This window comes from Bos indicus, chromosome 6 (assembly GCF_029378745.1).
Source record: "Bos indicus isolate NIAB-ARS_2022 breed Sahiwal x Tharparkar chromosome 6, NIAB-ARS_B.indTharparkar_mat_pri_1.0, whole genome shotgun sequence".
In the NCBI taxonomy this organism is placed as follows: Eukaryota; Metazoa; Chordata; class Mammalia; order Artiodactyla; family Bovidae; genus Bos; species Bos indicus.
Window position 1 is genome coordinate 37,205,540 of NC_091765.1, and position 17,197 is coordinate 37,222,736.

At 42.1% G+C, this 17,197-nt stretch overlaps 1 protein-coding gene across 3 annotated transcripts in view; it reads left to right on the forward strand.

The window, feature by feature from the left end:
* The first annotated feature begins 1,295 nt into the window (after nucleotides 1-1,295).
* The window catches only part of ABCG2 (ATP binding cassette subfamily G member 2 (JR blood group)), a 127,546-nt gene continuing 111,644 nt past the window's right edge, over nucleotides 1,296-17,197 (forward strand). The window contains exons 1-3 of one of the 3 annotated variants that reach the window (XM_019962484.2): nucleotides 1,296-1,550; nucleotides 2,184-2,295; nucleotides 11,614-11,768. The gene's annotated coding sequence lies outside the window, so the exon portion shown is untranslated. The remainder of the gene's footprint in view (nucleotides 1,551-2,183; nucleotides 2,296-11,613; nucleotides 11,769-17,197) is intronic. The other 2 variants (XM_019962485.2, XM_070791194.1) reach the window with 2 other exon arrangements.

Consider the following 17,197-nt stretch of genomic DNA (forward strand, 5'->3'; position numbering starts at 1 on the left):
CCCCCTCCCGGCCCCATCTCCCCCGTTAACCTTAATTGTTTGTTCTCCTAGCACCTACTTGTAAAACTCAATCATATACAACAAAAAGATTGTTAACATGTAACCAGTCACGTGTGTGTGTGTGTGTGTGTGTGTGTGTGTGTGTGTGTGTGTGTAAAACTGGGCCTCTGAAAAACATCAGGGTCCTTGTTGGGAACTGATTCCCCTTGGACCTGCTGGCATAATAAACTGTACTCCAGTCTTGAGTGTCCCCTGAGGTGTGTTTTGCAACTCAGGATTCCACAACATTTCCAGAAGGACATCAGTGTTGACCTAGACAGGTGAAGCAAAAATGTTTGGAGCCAACAGAGATCTAACCAGTGAAGTCACTGAACCTTGTTCACAAATCAAGGGTAGATTCTTTCAAGGACCAGGTGACTAGGAGGCAAGCGACCAAAGGCAGGACTGGTTACATATTTCGTGACAGTGTTGGTCGCTCAGTCGTGTCCGACTCTGTGCAATCCCATGGGCTGTAGCCTTTCAGGCTCCTCTGTCCAGGGGATTCTTCAAGCAAGAATACTGGAGTGGGTTGCCATACCCTCCGCCAGGGAATCTTCCCCACCCAGGGACTGAACCTAGGTCTCTCGCATTGTAGGCAGATTCTTTACCATCCGAGTCACCAGCTGGGTCCTGTGCAGCTGTACAGGTCGTACCCCCGTATCCGGAGGGGAAATACTTTCAAAGCAAACGCGGCAAGTTAATGCAGAGCACGGGAAAAAGTAGGGCGCCCATTCACTGCATCTCAAGGCCTTCCAGCACTGAACAAGTAGCACTGTGGGTGGTGCCTGGCCCCAGGTGGTGACTAAGGCTGCTGCCTCGGATTCCCCAACCAGGTACACCCGGAGCAGCTCGCATCCTGGCTTCATAGGCAGAGACGAGAATAGCGGTGTGGGGCGCTCTGCTCACTCTCAGGAAGGGGGCGAGAGGCTGCGCCCAGACCCTGTAACCCCCGCCCCGCGCCCCTCCATCCCCCGCCCGGAGCCCCTGTATCCCCGGCCCGGCGCCCCTCCGGCCCCTGCTCCACTGGTCTAGCGGCTGCGCCTCGGGAGGGCCTGGCGGAGCCCCGGACCTGCGCCAGAAAACGGTCCGAACAGCTAGCTGCCCTTCCGGTCCTCCTTTTCCGCTTTGTTTCTTCTCGGTTTCCATCCACCCTAAGTCCTTTTCTCCTCTCCTCTCCCCGCCCCGCGGTGTCAATCTCCCCGGATTGACAGAGAACGTAGCCTAAATACCAAAGCTGAGAGAATCGCGCGCGGAGGCGCTCGCTGGTCCCGCCTCCTGCCGGCTTTCTTTTCTCTGTGCGCCCCGGGTGGGCTTGGCGGAACTGGCCTCTACACCCCGACATCCTCCATCGACTGCCGGGGGCCGACTGTTTGGAAAGAGGATGGGGCTGGTGGCGGCGGGGAAGCGCTCATCTGCCCGGGAAAATAGCTGGAGAGGAGTGCGGGATGAGAGCTATGCCCCTCATAGTGTCCCCGCAACCAGCGAGACCCTGTAGTTCCTCGGTCCTGGAGGTATGTTCTGGGCAGCACAACACAGCAACTGCTATGTATTAACTGTCTTTGCAGATAATACTGAAGAGATGAAAGGACTTGTCTGAGGTTTCAGACAAATCCTCATCCCCAGGAACTGCCCTGTTCCTAGCTCTTGCTTAAATGGTGGGCATGAGTGGCTATGTGTGTCCAAACTGACACATTTTTGCTGTCTGGATGGCAGGATCCTGAAGAGAACCATTCCTTAGCTAGTCAGAGACCAAAGTCTATACTAAAGGAAGGATCAGCTCTCTAACTGTATAATGGGAGGAGCTGGTTTTGAGAGATTGTGTCAGCTGGCATGGCCATTTCTAGATAATACACACACTTTTGACTTTGGAGAGAGGAGATACTTCCCCAGAGTGTGACAGGCAAATGGAGGGAACAGCTGCCTCTGCCGTGTTGTGTGTGTGTGTGTGTGTGTGTGTGTGTGTGTGTGTGTGTGTCCTCAGTCGCCTCTGACTCTTTAACACCCCATGGATTGTAGCCTACCAGGGTTCTCTGCCCATGGAATTTTCCAGGCAAGGATACTGGCATGAGTTGCCATTTCCTTCTCCAGGGGATCTTCCAGCCTAGGGATAGAACCCTCATCTCCTGCGTCTCTTGCATTGGCAGGTGGATTCTTTACCACCGCACCACCTGGGAAGCCGCCTCCACCCTATGAGAGTCTCAGTTCCAACCCATGGCTCGTTTGATAGGACTTCTGCACAGGCCTAAACTCCTGCAGGTAACAAAATACAAAAAGTTACTGCCTAAGGGTGCAGCTAGGGATTAAAACACAGCCCTATTACTGCAAATTTTTCCACAACAGAAGTCAGGTAAGGTTAATAAGCACTTATATATTAAGAATTAGGTGGGAAAATATTTCAGAAGGAACTGAGAATGCTGCAGTTGTTCATTGAAAGCCAGGAGGAATAATCGGGAAATGTGTCAGGCTCCCTCTGTCCATTCTCCACATGCTGATCACCACACACTCATGTTTGCATTCTTTCAATCTCACCTCCCAGATAATTTAAAACACTTTAGCATTGCATTAAAAAAAAAAAAAAAAAAGCCCTTCCTTCCTGGTCTATTCCCTGCCTCTACTCCCTTGTCATTTTTTCTAACTTTCCTTCTTAAACTTTATCCCAGCCTGTGTACGTTCTTCTCTCTCCCTGTAACACAATCCCACTTCTGTCCCAGGTAAACTTCAAGTTCAGATGTCATGTCCCATCGGATGTTTTATTCTGCCATTCCTTCAGTCTAAATGTCCCTTCCATTTAGTCCTCTGCCATCCAATATTTACTTCTATTCTAACACCTGTTACCCTGTGTCAGAACTCTTTGTTTCCTTCCCTTTCTTCACCATTAGGGTGAATTCTTTGAGGGCAGGGGCTAGGTCTCTTTCCTAAATAATCCTAACAGCACAGTAGGCATTTGGTAAAGTTTGGAATGCATGAATGACATGCTTAAAATAGAGAAGTTATTATCTCATTCCTGAACTTTATCTTAGTGCTTGAGTGTACACCCTTCCAAAATGATGAATCATGGAAAGAATAAAAATGCACTGTGTTACTAAGAAATGAAGCCTTAAGGTTTCTAAAATTACAACCAAAGTGGGCAGGTGGGCCCAGCACCATTGTATGATCTTATTCAGTCAGTTCTAGCAAGCTAGGATGGCATGGCTGAGGAAGTACGGCAGTGGTACTTGAAGTAAGAAACAATGATAATGTAAGAATATCCAAGTCTAAGGGTTTTTGTAGGTCCTGCAACGTCTTTACACTGTGATATTTCCGTGATGCTAAACATAGGAACTAAAAAGCCTCTTGATGAGGGTGAAAGAGGAGAGTGAAAAAGCTGGCTTAAAACTCAACATTCAGAAAACTAAGATCAAAAACAAACAAAGATCATTGAATCTGGTTCCATCACTTCATGGCAGATTGATGGGGAAAAAGTGGAAACAGTGACAGATTTTATTTTCTTGGGCTCCAAAATCACTGCATATGATGACAGCAGTCATGAAATTAAAGGCACTTGCTCCTTGGAAGAAAAACGATGGCAAATCTAGACAATATATTCAAAAGCAGAGATATCACTTTGATGAGGGTAAGAGGAGGAAGGTGTGGCAGAGGATGAGATGGCTGGATGACATCACCAACTTAATGGACATGAGTTTGAACAAACTCCGGGAGATAATGAAGGACAGGGAAGCCTGGAGTGCTGCAGTTAATGGGTCACAGAGTCAGACATGATTTAGCGACTGAACGACAATAAAACATAATGAGAAGCTTGTCTACTGCCAAAGCCTAAAACCAAGTTCATTGAAGAGAATCCCTGCCTCAAGGTTTCAATTTGGAAAGTCAGAGAACAGTAGAATTTGGTTTTCTAATAGTAAACCTCTTACTTTCAAGGTCACACAGTTTATTAGGTGTTAATCCAGAAATTGTTCCAAGCTGTACCCCATGGGGCTTCCCCAGTGGCTCAGCGGGTAAAGACTCCTGCAATGCAGGAGACACAAGAGAGGGGGGTTCGATCCCTGAGTTGGGAAGATCCCCTGGAGGAGGGCATGGCAACCCACTCCAGTATTCTTGCCTGGAGAATCCGATGGACAGAGGATCCCGGCGGGCTACAGTCCATATGGTCACAAAAGAGTCAGACATGACTGAAGTGACTGAGTGTATACCCGTAGGTCACTGTGCAGTTTTTGAGGACAGGGCCTAGGTGGTTTTACTCAGTCATGCACACACACAGTACCTGTTGCAGACCTGCCACAGTGGGCACTCAGCTTGCTGAATGAAGGAAGAAATGAATAAATGTGCTCTACCATAGGGGTGTAGATGAGAGGGAAAGGCACTGTCATTTCTCCAAAGATGGAAGGCTTTAGAATCTGGGGGAAAATAAATATTTACTTTGAAAATAAACTTATCAAAGTAAAGGCAAAAAACTATTTTAGATGTCACAAAGATCTATGTTAAGTTGCTGAATCAGTTGTTACTATTTCAGAGGATGATGGAAACTTATCTTCTGAAATGTTGGCTTGTCTGCCTAAGAGGGGTCAAAGCAAAATGGTCCAGTCTGGAGTTTCCTGAATCCTGACCTCCTTACCTGAAAAACTGAGCAGTTATTTGGCCCAGTTATTTAACAGATGACTCAGTTTTGTCATTTGTAAAATGGGGATGATTATACCACATGGGTTGTTGAGAGACATTAAATAGTTAATACACAACCTATGAAGTAATTTGTATCCCATTTTCTGCCACTATTTCCTATTTCTCTAGGTGTCATTTTGCCTTTCACTGTGGCATAAAACATCTCTGTTTTTTCTCGGTCCACTTCTGTGCTTTTTTCCCTCTCACTACCTTTCTGCTTTTTTCTTTTTTACTATCTCTCTCCCTAACCAAATTCTTCTTTTTTTTTTTTTTTTCCTTTGGCCATATGAGGAATGTTAGTTCCCTGACCAGGGATGCATTCCTCTCCCTATGCAGTGGAAGAACAGGATCTTAACCACCAGATGGCCAGGAAAGTGCCAATTTCTTCTTAACATTCTCATAGTTTTTCCTCACTCACCTAAAAAAATGACTGAGGGCTATGAACTTCAGTAAACTTATAGAATAAGAAAGTTAATAATGACTATTAAAACACTATTTTCTTTTCCCCAAACTGATTTCTCATCTCTGCCGTGCTTATGCATACTTTTTTTGTATTTGAAAATCAGTGAATACGTTCATGCTAATTTAGCTCTGATTTTCTTCACTTAATATAACTTTATACTGAAAGGGTCAGGATATGTCCTTCCCCAATATGCCACTTTGGCATGAGGATTAATTTGAGCTGAATGCAATTAAGAATCAACAGATACAGAAAGAAGCCTTCTCAGCATTTCCCTTATCTTATTAAAAAGCAGAAATTTTTGAGAAATGAGGCTGTCATAAATTCCCTCTTCAGGATGGGCTTATTCCTAGGAGAGAGATAAAAGTAAATATACCGTAAATCTCTCTGGGAGTTTCATGGCCATGAAGACAGAAAAGACCACTTGCATTTTCACAAACAAATATTATATCAAACTTTATCTCCAGTTTATTCTCCTAAAAATCCTTTTGTCTTTCCTACAGAAACTCACTTGTTCTTTCCATAGAAGATTTTTCTGCATTTCCTTTCTTCCCCTACTAAGTTAGGTACATAAGCTTCTATCTTTAACCAGTGAGCTACTAGCTATTTCCGTATGAATAAGCCCTTTTTTCCTCCTTTTGTCTTTTGTCAGCTTAATTCAGAGGTCCCCAGGGAGGAAACCTAAGAGGGCAGAGCAAACATTTTTCCTCCCATATGCCATGATCAGTGTAGACCATACGGTTGTTATTAATTTTTATGACTGTGGTTCATATACCGCAGTTTGTCACATTCCTCTCTCATGGGGCACATTGATTGATTCTGATTTTTTTACTCTTTAAATATATCCTTCCTTTATGACACTTTCCCTTGCCTTCTCTACTTCATAGATATATACAAACATACACATGTGTAATTATGTAAATATATAAAATTTGCTGCATTTGTTGTCTAAATCTTCAGTTTTTGAGTCATCAGGCAGTGCTTCCCTCTTGAGAGTCTCTCTTTATAGAGGTGATCAAGGCACCAGTCATAAACTATTGTACCTAGATTTCTTAAACTCTAAATATTTATTAACAACCATACCAACGTGGGAGGCAATAAAGAGAGGTGGGGTTGGTTGGTTCAGTAAAAATGATTGCGTTGATTTGAGTCCCTCTTCTCTCCTAGAGTTTCTTGTGCTGCCGGTTCAGTACATAAAAAACATGTATGAAGAATTTACAAGAAAAATCTGTCAGAATTACTGCTTTTCTGCTGTGGTGTTTGGCTTTAAAATTTTTTAAAGCACCATGGAAGCAGATTTGGTGTTTCAAAGTTCTGCCACAAGAGTGATTTTAAGTAATGTTCATAGCCTCTGTTTATATTATCGTATGGTTTATAATTATGACTGTAAGTCTCAGTTAAATGATTACCATGTGAACAGCACCATACTGTGGGACTACAAAACCTAAGATGTGGTCTTTAACTCTGGAGGACCTTATAATTGCAAAGTGAGAAACACAAACTATGAGTTCTGAGGTACTTGTACATAGTAGTCATTGACAGTCTTGATAATAAAAGTATGCAGCATAGGATTTTTGACTCTATAAACAATACTGTCTTGAGTTTGCTTCTAAACCTTAAAGAAAATTTGGAGCAACTTTTCCATACCCTGGAACAAAGGAATAGATCATCATAAATTTGCATGGATGGATTCTGGAGAATTCTGAAGACTCCATCATAAACCAACACAGGTTAGAAAACGAAACAAGTTTTGCATAATATCAAAGGTCCTTCCACCATTTTCAAATAACTGACCTAAGCACTGCTGTCTGTTACAGCCTCTCAGAGCACTGAGGAATGGTTAAAGTCCAGGGAAAAACAAGACTGCAAAAATATTTGCCTGGGGACCATCTTCTTGAACTCCCCACCTCGATAATTTGGATTAGCTTCCTCCCTATTCCATGCCATGGATTCTGATTAGAAAAAAGTCTTCTCTAGTTGAAGGACTTCATTGTTCTTTGAGTTAGAGGATGAGGCTGGCTGTTTGAAACCTTTCTCACTTTTCCTATTCCAAAGTGTTCAGTATCTACTCAAACAAAATTGGGAATTAAACTCTATGTACATTTAAGGGATATACGTATTTGTGAAAGATAAAGGAGGCCTCCAAGAATTAGATAGGATTTTTACTACACCTCTTCACCTGGACACAATGCTTCCTTTATAAGAAATAAGGGATAGTCAGCGGTTCTTTGCCTTTGTAAAGAAATAGCTAGGGATTTCACAGAAGTTCCTAGGAATGATTAGCTTATTCCCAGTTGCTTGGAAAATAGGTGATCCAGGACAAGATAATATGCATTGTTAGATAGTGTGCCCAATAGGTGATCCAGGACAAGATAATATGCATTGTTAGATAGTGTGCCCAAGTCAATAGAAGGGATTCCATTCAAAAAGCTGCCTTCCCGTATATTTTATCTTATTTAATAACTTTAAACCAAAGATGTTCAAATCTTATTTCACAGAACCCAGTGAGTCCTTAAACATTTTGTTCTGACTTTTTGTTTGTGGATTGGTGGATATCTTTTATTTTAAAAATGCACAAATATATTTTTGTGACAATTTGTGAATTGATTAATCTATTTGATCAAGTTCCTACTGGTATACTAGGTACAATCCTAGGAACTAAGGCTCTGTCAATGAACAAAGCAATAAACATTCATACCCCCGTAGAGCTTATATTCTAATGGAATCAGAAATACAGATATAATAAGTAAGGAAATTACATAATATGTTAGAAGGTAATAAGTGCTAGTAACAAAAATAAGATATGGCAGATCAAGAATGCTAGTAGGAGGAATTGCAATTTATAGTTGGTCAGGGTAGTCCTCATGAGAAGTTACCATTTGAGGAAAAACTTGAAGGAAGTGAAAGAATGAGCTAAATAGATGAATAGGGGAAGAATTGCCCAGAGCAGCTAGGGCACTGGCCAGGAAGTGGGTCAGTGTGTGTATATTTGAGCTATAACGGAGATATGTCTCGCTATATTACAATTAGTAAAGGGGAACGTCAGAGTAGGGGTGGAAGATACATATTGTAAAGGTGTTTGGCTTTTACTCTTAAGAGAAATAGGAAAATAGACGAATACATTGTGAGAAGTATTTGAACAATAGAGATATGTATTTTCAAAACAGTATCTCCACTTCCTAAACCTATACTTCCCAGACATTGCTGCCATTTGGGGTCATATCTTTCTAAAGGCTTTTCTCCATGATTACATGCATAGATGGGTACAAATAGAAATACACAATTTTGTTTCGTGAGGATATGTGTGTGTGTCTCTGTCTACATGTGTGCATTTTAACATAAAAAAATAAGGTCACTCAGTTGTGTCTGACTCTTTGTGACCCCATGGAATATACAGTCCATGGAATTCTCCAGGCCAGAATACTGGAGTGGGTAGCCATTCCCTTCTCCAGGGGATCTTCCCAACCCAGGGACTGAACCCAGGTCTCCTGCATTGCAGGCGGATTCTTTACCAGCTGAGCCACCAGGGAAGCCCAGTGAACTTATATTCACTGGGGAGGTAGGAGACAGGGGACCTCTGGGTGGGACAGTTTCCCAGGTGGTGCAGTGGTAAAGAACCCACCTGCAATGCAGGAGACGCAGGACACGTGGATTCAATCCCTGGGTCAGGAAGATCCCCTGGAGAAGGAAATGGCAGCCCATTCAAGTATTCTTGCCTAGGAAAGCCCATGGAAAGAGGAGCCTGGCAGGCTGTAGTCCATGAGGTGACAAAGAGTTAGCCACAACCGAGTGAGCACACACACAGATATCAGGTGTTTGTCAAGCAGAGTAAAATTCAAGCTTTGTTCTTACCCAGACACTTCAAGGACAAAGCTAGTGGCAAAAGCTGAGCTCTGCTAAAGTAAAGAGATAAGGTGCCCTCTCCTGAGGTCAAGGAAGACTTCCCTGTCTATACATGTACAGGAAGGCTTCTTGGGGGTCTAAAAAGGGAGGGGTCCCCACCCCATAAGTGTGGACATGCATCCATAGGCCTCTGCAGTAGGATCTATCTTAGAAAAATATTGTGCTCCGCAAGGACTCTCTTGGAGAGGGTCCTAGGACCAATCAGATGTGAAGAGAGAAACAAGATGATTGGTTAAATATATACAAAGACCCGGAAGGACCGCCCTATATAAGGGATTTGCAGCACCTTCTTACTGTGCTCCTCTTCGCTCAGGATGCCTGCCCTCCTCTCCGGGTGTGTATCTCTGCCTAGTTTCTGACTTCCTGCACTCCTCATGAGAGAGGATGCCCGGACCCTTTCTCTCTGGATGTGTATCTCTGCCCTGCTTTTGACATAAATTAACAATTTTTCAGTGTGCTTTCCCATACATTGTGTTGTATCTCTAATAATAAACTTTGCATGTGTTTTTACAGCTTTTGCCTTCTTGAAACAGTCTTGCTTTCAAATGAGGGAAAACCACAGGGCCATTTTGCTTCTAGCCTCTAGCCCCTGGCAATCTAATGGCTAGGATTCCTAGTTTTCATCCAGGTTACCCAGGTTCAATTCTTGGGCAGGGAACTAAGATCTCTCTTCAGGACCACTCACTGCTCTTCCTCCAAGATCAATATTCTTGTGTTAATTAGCAACTTGGTTTTTATTATTGACGTGTCTTGGAGACCTTTCTTTGTCATGATAGTACACATATTTCTATTTCATTCCTTTTTAACTATTACATAATAGTCTATTGTACACATATGCTACATTTTGTTTAACCATACCTTTATTGGTAAATGTGTGTGTGTGTGTGTGTGTGTATGTGTTTGTGTGTGTGTGTGCTCAGTTGCTTGGTCGTGTCTGACTCTTTGTGACCCCATGGTCTGTAGCCCACCAGGCTCCTCTGTCCATGGCATTTTCCCAGCAAAAATTCTGGAATATTTAAGTTCTAATTTGCCTCGTTGCTTCTTTCCTTTCCATGTTGAATTACTATTGTCTTAATATTACATTTAATAACATAAAATTATGTGTTGCATGAAACACGGGAGGAAACTTAAAAATTAAATTTGTGTTACCTTCTCTCAGAAAAGCAACGTTTCTTAAATTAGAATCATTTAGACTTACCTTAATGGAAACAATGGCTTCATTTACTTCTTCATCAAGGACTTATGTAATGTTTGTTGTTCTGGAACAAATGGCAATTATGAGAGTTTGAGCCCAATTATTCTGAGCTTTGCCTCCCTCGTGGCTCAGGTGTTAAAGAATCCAACTACAATGCAGGAGACCCAGGTTCGATCCCTGGGTCAGGAAGATCCCCTGGAGAAGGGAATGGCAACCCACTCCAGTATCCTTGCCTAGGAAATCCCATGGACAGAGGAGCCTGGCAGGCTACAGTCCATGGGGTTGCAAAGAGTCAGACACAACTGAGTGACTAACACTTTGACATTTCGACTTGCTATGAGTTCACTCAGTCACCTTAACTGAGTTGACCATGGGTCTTTATCAGTAGGGAGTAAGGATCCATTATCCATGATCGGCAATCCATTGACTGCCTGACCTGTGCTTAGGTATGCACCACAGAGAGGAAAATTAGCACTTGATTCCAAAGAGGACTTCTGGCAAGGTTGATTTAGTAATCAGCATTTCAGGGATCTCTTTATATTGTTATGTCAACTCTAAGGAATGCATTATTGTTACCACAGGTTTATATTGAGAAGGCTTGGATTAAAAATAAAAAATAAAAACTTGTCATGGCTGGTAAAGAATGGAGCCAGAAGCTCTTAGTATATGTCATATTTTGTCACTTGACATGCTTCATGTTTTCAGAATATGAAATGCCTGCTTAATACAGCCTTAACTTCCTATTATACTTCTGGGTTAGGACAGAGAACATTAGAAGGATGGTGTGTTCCAAATAAAACTTCTCTCTTCAAATCCCTAGTGGGCTTTTGCAATGCAACCTAACACTGTCTGTGCTTGGTTTCTTTCACTTCCTTTCTGAATTAGTGTTATCTTCCTGCTTGCACACTTTTGCTAGAAGGCAGAGCTTGTAAAAGGAGACCACATTATGTCAGAGGTAGCAGAAGACAGGAAGTTTACACAGAAGAAAACTGTTTGCTCAAATTGCTTTAATTAGTCCTTATTAAAGTTGCCGTTAGTGTCAGAGATGCTGTCGTCGGGATTCTATTGCACAAAAAGTATATCTCTGACACGTGAATTTTTCCTTTTCCCATCTCCTTGCCAGGAATACCAGAAAAAGATCTCAGACTGGTTAGAAGCATTAGGTTGTCAGTTTGAATCCGAGTGATGGAGAAGGAACTGTGGTTAATAACCAGCTAACAGTGGAGAAAAAAGGAAGTCAATTAGATATGAGAACTGGACATTTTCCCAAGACTAGCTTGTTTGGAAAGCCTCAGTCTTTCTGGTAGTTGCAGGGGGCTGATAAGGTTCCTCTCTGATACTTTCTCTTGTGCCTTGAAAGCTGGCAGGAAGGGAAGCTCCTGGACTGTTAACAGATGCAGCTCTTGCTTGAAGTTTCTATGAGAAAGCCGACAAGAGTCGAAATCTCTGTATCCCCACTGCCTCTCTACAGAGGTTTGGGCTGTTTTCCTTCCAACATCACAGATCATAACTGAGGTGAGTTGTCTGTTTTTGTTTTTCAAATGTTCGTACTGAGTGAAGAGTCTTGATTCTTTTTCTGTATGTTCTTTAACGAGTGTGTCATTTTAAAATGGTACTTCTTAAACTTGAATGTGCATATGAACCTGAAGATCTTGTTTAAAAGCAGCAGAATTCAGTGGATCTAGGGTGGCTTGAGACTCTGCATTTCTGAGAAGTGCCCAGATGACCTCAGTGCTGCTGGCCCATGAAACAGAGTAATAATGGCTTAAAACCTTCTAGGTTTATTGCTCTGTAGGGCAAGCAGTTGGGAGATGTTGGCAGAATCAAGGTGTCTGGCTGAGCACATGATTTGTGTAGAGCGCCTGGAAGGAAAATGAGACACTGTTAGTGCCCAGATTGACTTGCTTTGATGGACTAGCTCAGAGTTTGGGGGGTTGTGTTAAATAGTTCCTAGATATGGTAAGCCATGTCACCCCAAGTGAGACAGAATGTTGGTCTGCTCCTTAGATTGCATGGACCACTTTGAGCAGAGCCAGAAATATTTTTGCAGTTTGGGGAATAGTAGTCATATCATGCCTTAACTGGGATAACTAGTGGTCACTTGAATATTTCAGCTTCGATTGAAAATTATGCATCTAGAAAAATAACTGATGTCTTCCTCCTCCCATTTGGAGGTTAAGGTTGTGAGGCATATACATCTATGATATGATTTAAAGTCAATTTGAGCAAGGAATATAATTGATATGTTTTATCATCTTGTGAGAGTGTTCCTCTTTAAATTGAATAGCTCCCTGCCCTAAATGGTACGTGTTTATCTGAAAGTTGCTTTTAATCCAAAAGTGCCAAGCCAAGAAGGAAAAAAATAAATAATAGGAAGTGTGCCTTGCTGAGGGTAGAAAACAGTAGTGGGAGAAAAACAGGGAAAGAAAGGAAAGTGATGGCCGTGGAAGTCAAGTTTGCAAAATGAATAAAAGAAACCCCAGCCTGAAAATAGGATTCTTTTTCCGACATGCATGGGAGTTTTTCTAGAGTGGTAGCTTGCGTCTTCCTCAGCTAGAGAAATGTGCTTAAGATATAATAGGCAAATTAAAATTTGTGTTGTTTTAAAGTACATGCTGAAACTATTTGTCATCGAGTCAAGGATAGTCAGTGGAATCAAAGGTCAGTGGCATGAACAGACCTGGTGAGGCCCAGTATGAATCCATTTAAACTATCTCAGACAGAGGGGAATTGCTTCTGTTTGAAATAAGCTTCAGATAACTTTCCTTTCTATTATGGAGTATAACAGAGGAGTTACATACAAGTTTAACAACCTATATGGCTACTGTTCTGACTAATCAGAACAGTAGCTACTGTAAACAGCCCATATAATGGGAAACCACTTGTAGGCAGTAAGAAGTACATGGGGTTGAACATCAGCCTAAGCTAGGTTTTCATGAACTTTTATTGGGGGGAGAAATTGTAAAGCTACAAATGAGTTCAGAGACATACAACCTATAACATATATTCAGAGTTCAGAAACATATATTCCTACTAGCATCTGTCAGCACGTTAGCCCCATTCTCTCCAGTGAGGCCACTTCCCTGTCTTTCCAAGCTTTCATTCTGGCTGTGTATCTCCTGCAACCTTCACTAAAGAAAGTAGCGTTCTCTTAAGTCATTGTAGGTGACTCAAAAATCCTATCCATTCCCTCAGTAGAGGGAAAATGCCTATACTCTTTTGTAAAGAGATACTGCAGAAAATGAAATGATCACTACGCTATCCTTCCATACAAAGCATGGTCACATACTTTACCTTGCTTGATTTTTCAGAACTATCATGGGGATATGTCATGTCAAGGGGATTTTTGTTTTTACCTGTCATGGAGGAAAATGAAGTTCTTGCTAAGCGATTTGTGAGGAGGCACACAGCCGGTTAGTGGGTGTATTGAAATTAAACTTGCTTGTTTGCTCTAAGTTCAGGTTTATCCTGTACTTTTCTTCATCTTCCCAAGCATCCCCTTAAGACCTATGACAGCCCTTATTGTTCTCTACTAGAGTTCATTGGCTTTCCCTGTCAAAATTTGAAACCTTTGTGCCTTAAAAAGAGTCCTTTTTCTACTTGTTTTGTCAAAATTTTTAGTGTGTTTGTCACAACCTTTATATCCATTAAAACCTTTAGTTCCCAGGGGTAAACATTTTAGAGGAGGGCCTCTAAACTTTATTTTGACTGAAAATTACCTGGGGAGTTTGCTAAAACTCAGATTTCTGGGTCCTAACTTGAGAGATCTGATTCAGTAGATCTAGGACTAGGCCTAAGAATTCACATACCTAAAAGCTGCCAGGTGATTTTAACGCTACCAACCAGAGAGCATGCTTTGAGACTACAGGCATAGCTTCAGTCAGTATCTTGAAATAACACATTTCTGGTTTAGATTCCACGTATGTGATATCATATGGTGTTTGTCTTTCTCTTTCTGACTTATTTCACTTAGTATAATAATCTCTAGGCTCATCTATGTAGCTGCAGATGACATTATTTCATTCTTTTTTATGGTTGAGTCCATGGTATATGTGTACCACATCTTCTTTATGTCTTCATCTGGACATTTAGGTTGTTTCCATGTCTTGGCTATTGTGAATAGTGCTGCTAGGGGTGCATGTTTCTTTTTAGATTATAGTTTTGTCTGAACATATGCCTAAGAGTGTCCGACTCTTTGTGACCCCATGAACTGTAGCCCACCAGATCCTCTGTCTGTGGGATTTCCTAGACAAGAATACTGGAGTGGGTTACCATTTCCTTCTCCAGCAGATCTTCCTGACCCAGGGATCAAACCCTCACCTCTTACATCTCTTGCATTGGCAGGAAGGTTCTTTCCCACTAGCGCCACCTGGGAAGCTCCAATGGTGGGGGGTGTAAAAAAAAAATCAGATGATCAAGAGGATATATTAGTAAATGTCAGGAAGCCTCCTTCTCCAGGTATCCCATCAATGGGTCAATATACAAAGTAGCCACGGCAGCATAGAAGAAAGTGTGAGCTAATAATAAAGTTTTCACTTCCCTAAGTGGCTGCTGTTCTTGTTGTTCAGTTGCTAAGTTGTGTCTGACTCTTGGTGACCCCATGGACTGTAGCCCACCAGGCTCCTCTGTCCATGGGATTTTCCAGGCAAGAATACTGGAGTGGGTAGCCATTCCCTTCTCCAGGGATCTTCCCAACCTAGGGATCAAACCCAGTTCTTCCACATTGCAGGCAGATTCTTTCCTGGCTGAGCCACCAGGGAAACCCACAGCATTGGGTACATGCCTTAAACCAGCAGCCAGTAATACAGAGCCAGAACGTGTGGCTGTGGGGACCACTGAGAGAAATAATTCCTCCATCCACACTGGCTGCCTAGGTGCTTCTCTCACATGTTAGACATACTCCTGCCTCCATTTCCTTTGCCTAAATGTTTTCCTCTGGTCTATTTAAAATTGCAAAACCTTCCTTTGCCTTCTAGACTTCCGCTTCCTTCACCATGTGCCTCTCTCCAGGACTTCTCCTCTAACATACTAGACTATCTAGATTGAGTTACTGTTTATTATCTGTCTTCTTCCAAGACCAGGGTTCTGTTTCATTCACTGTTCTATCCTCAATATCTAACATTGTGCCTGAAACATGCCTTGTTGGTGTTTAGTCGCTAAGTTGTATCCGACTCTTCTGTGACTCTATGGACTATAGCCTGCCAGGCTCCTCTGTCCATGGGATTTGCAGGCAAGAATACTGGAGTTGACTACCAATTCCTTCTCTAGGGGATCTTTCTGACCAGGGATTGAACCCATGTCTCCTGCATTGGCAAGTGAGTTCTTACCACTGAGCCAACTGGGAAGCCGGTGCCTGAAACATAGTAGGTAGACCAACTACATAAATACCATTAACGTTCTTGGAGAAGAGTAAACAAATGTCTCTAGTGTCTGTAGAGAAGTTCAAGGTAGGCGGAGATCAGCATGCTGGGAAAATCACCTATGTGTATACTGAATTCACTGAGAGGTAAGATAGAAGTAGTGTTTGTTAGAGACAGCAATAGTGTCTCAGTTACTGATAAATGGGAAAAGAGGTCACAGAGTCCAAAGATAGCAGCAGCCATGGAAAGTAGCCAGTGATGAAGTCTGGTGACCTGAAACTCAAAAGCTGAGATTTGGGAGAAGTGAGTAGATGATCCACTCTGGGATGTTCACATTTTGCAGTGGTTTCTTCTCTCAAAATAAACAAGATCAGAATGTGAAATTTTCCATCGTAACCTCAAGGAAAGCACTTTTGCTTCTGTAGTGACTTTTTATGCTTTAATCACAAGAGGGCACCAGAGTCTAGCAAAAGATCACTTTTTTCCTTCATCTAAAGCTGCGTGCGTGCTCTGTTGTTCAGTCGTGTCAGACACTTTGCAACCCCATGGACTGTAGCCTGCCAGGCTCCTGTCCATGGGGATTCTTCAGGCAAGAATACTGGAGTGGGCTGCCATTTCCTACTCAGGGGATCTTCCTGATCCAGGGATAGAACCTGCATCTCCTGTGTCTCCTGCATTGGCAAGCGGATTCTTTACCACTGAGCCACCTGGGAATACCCTATCTAAAGCTTTTTGTTGTTCTGTTGCTAAATCCGACTCTGCAACCCCATGGACTGCAGTAGGGCAGGCTCCTCCAACCTTCACTATGTTCCAGAGTTTGCTTGAATTCATGTCCATTGAGTTGGTGATGCTAACTATCTCAACCTCTCGTCGCCTTCTGCTTTTGCCTTCAGTCTTTCCCAGCATCAGGGTCTTTTTTTTTTTTTAATGAAGTTGGCTCTTCACATTAGGTGGCCTTTAATGGAGCTTTAGTTTCAGCATCAGTCCTTCCAATGAATATTCATTGAAGAAGGGGTGCAATTAATAATTACTTGGAGCCATATGTGTAAACAGGGACTTTTCCTATGCAAACTGGGACAAAAGCCCTGCACAATATGAGCATGACCAATTTAATTATGGGGTAGCTCTACACTAAGGGCTCTTATTCTCAAAATCACTACAAATGCTTATGACACACTAATAGATTAGAAAGAAAAGTGACCAAACTTGCTTTTATCTTGAAGCAAAGATCAAGAAAGGCTTTCCCCTGTACCCTACTTCCCTAATTATCTTTATTGCCTATCCTATTTTTCTCCTTAGTGTGATCTTAGTTTGATTATACCCTCAAGTAAGAGAATTGTTTTATCCAAAATTATCTCAATTATTTGAAAGTGGTCCAAAGTATTCTCTAAATTCTCACAGTTCTTTTCTGCATATCTCTTATCTTCTATACTATATATTAATTATTTATATACTTGTTTTATTGTTTTGAACATGACTTACATGCTGAGGATGTGAAAAAATAGGTTTTGAAAATGGCTTTTTTTTTTTCCTTCTAGTTTTATTGAGATACAATTGATATAACTTAGCACTGTGTAAGTTTGA